The following is a 2,500-nucleotide window of genomic DNA, read 5'->3' as shown; positions in this document are numbered from 1 at the left end:
GTGTTTTTGACTACAGCCTGCCCTACAAGCCTGCCGTTTGCTCAGCCGTTTCGTATGAAATAGATAGAATTCTAGTTTGTGTAGAGGGAGAATTTACACGACAGATGGAGCCTGAATACAATGTGCCATTGTGATGGGAATTCCCATTGCAGACACCGCGAACCTACTGGACCCAGGGGGTTGATTCTGTCTATTTTTGGCGAAAACGGCGTTGAGTTTTGGATTTTTTTCGGCGAACAATCCGGTCCGCGGCGGGACAAAGCAATCTTCTCTTCGACGGTGGAGTGGAGGACGGCACATATGCGGTGCACAGCGCGTCGACGGGCGTCTCTTCACATCTCGGCGGGGAGAAGCGGCGGTCCCATGCGGGGAAACGACAAGCGGCGACAAGCAGCGACCAAGCGGCGATCAGATGCATTCATCACGGCGTGCGACGGGAGGACGGCGCGGTGCTATTCATCACATCGACACTCACAAACGGCGACCCGACCGGGGGACGTCATTCATTCTTCATACGGAGCAGATCTGCAAGATCACGGCGTTTCGATCGGCCTGTAGCTGCACAGGAGTTCATGTTTTTCTTTCCAGTCATTATGTGATATTTCATATTACATAGTGTCTGGAAGGGGGGAGATGGGTGATATGTGTTGGACAGAAAGGACAATGGACACAGAGCGGCGGTGCGCGAAAAAACATTTTCTTCATACATGCAGTTCCTCAGTTGACCGAGTGGCTTGTTCAGGTACGTCATATGAGAGGAGGGAGAATTATGTTTAAAAAAATATTTAAAATACAGTTATGTACAGTCCTGTATCTAAATGTGGGTCTAAAGTAGCCGATGGTGAAAATAGTGGTCAAAATAGTTTAGTCTATTAACTTTATTCAGTTATTCTGCATATGGGACTAAAAGTAATCTTGGGTGAAAGAGTAGCATTGATACCTAGTATCGCTTCATTTTGGAGCAGCGTCTGGTGTAAAGGTAGATTGACTAATTTCTTAAATGAATAATGGATATTAGACAAGGGGGGAGACGATGGGAAAAGAGCGACACTAAAAGTTTATTAATAACGGATGGAGATATTCAACAGTCTTTATTCTGTATTCAAAAAGTGTGTGTCTAATGTAAGTGTATTCAGCATATAAATGTAGGCATGTGTTGATGTGTGTTTTGTCGAAGTTTAAATTAGTTAAAAAGTTGATTCAAGAAGTAGAGCCTATATTGTCTCGGAAATGAGGAAATATGTCTAGCTTTATTAAAACAATGATGTGGCTGGAGTCAGTCGGACGATAGTGCTCCTATCATTTACGCGTCAGTGGTAATTCGTCTTGCAATTAATAGAGCTATAGTTATTCTTTTCTCGTATGAAATTTAGTTTGCAAATAATAGTCAACTAAAAGGCAGTTAGTTGCCACGACGTGCGAGATTTTGTTGTTAATATCGAGAAAACTTTGGCCTTTAAACGTAAGACAAGTAACAGTAGTAGCATAGGGTCATTAAGTCTCGCCTAGGTTTTGCGGTGTGGTTGGTGTTGAAAAACACGGCCATTGTTCTTTTGTGCGGTGTGGTTGGTGTTGAAAAACACGGCCATTGTTCTTTTGAGGTGCCAGGGCTTTGATTATAATGAGATCGCCGCGTGCTGTTATTAAGATCGAACCTTGGGAGGATATAGTTTTTAAAAATATAAATGAATTATCAAGCTGTCTGTAAAAGGGTGTTTAAGACAAAGATTTGTGTTGTGTTTTAATGTCAGTTAATCATTTTCCATTTTTGCATTGTTTGAAGATTACCTATTTGTCAGAAAAGTGGTTTATCCTAAATGTAAAAGTGCAATGTCAATAATCATGGATGAAAGGGGGGCTGGAATTATTTTTGGGAACTTTTAATAAGTGTCACTGTCTGTCGTTGTTTCTTTTCTATGTTTAGTATGTCATATGATGGGGTCAAGGGGGGTGTAAGGGAATTATTGTTCCACATTTTGTATTCAGCAGACGGTGAGTCTGCTGAAAGGGGGGAAATGTCGTATCTAGGATCAATAATTCTACACTATATCATGCATGTTCGTGAACAAATGTTACTTAGGTCTGAAGTAAATCAATCATGGCTGGTAAGGTGTCTGACAGTGTCTGCAAGTCTGAAAGCAATCACGCATAGTCAATGTCTTGGCCTGGCCAGGTGTGATAGGAAATTTAGCATTCTATTGTATCCAGGAGAGACCTTTTGCTTACCAAGTGGCAATATGTTGATGTATACCGGTATGTAAAGTTTCAGTCTCCACCTCCGTATATCTGTGTCTATGTAAAAACTGTATATATGTCCTGTAAAATGCAAGGTTTGAAAAAGTCTTTTGCTGGCCGCAGCAGCGGTCATGCAGATGGGAGCCCTGGGCTCCACGCTCAGGGTCTAAGGCAAAGCGCTCTGTCTAACATGGTTTTTGTTGCAATAAATGATCAACAACACTTCAGTTCATCTCTCTCTGCCTGGTGCTTTCATTCAACTGAC

This window comes from Protomyctophum bolini, assembly GCF_963924005.1.
Source record: "Protomyctophum bolini genome assembly, chromosome: 17".
In the NCBI taxonomy this organism is placed as follows: Eukaryota; Metazoa; Chordata; class Actinopteri; order Myctophiformes; family Myctophidae; genus Protomyctophum; species Protomyctophum bolini.
The sequence above is the reverse complement of the archived record's forward strand: the minus strand, read 5'-3'. Positions refer to the sequence as shown.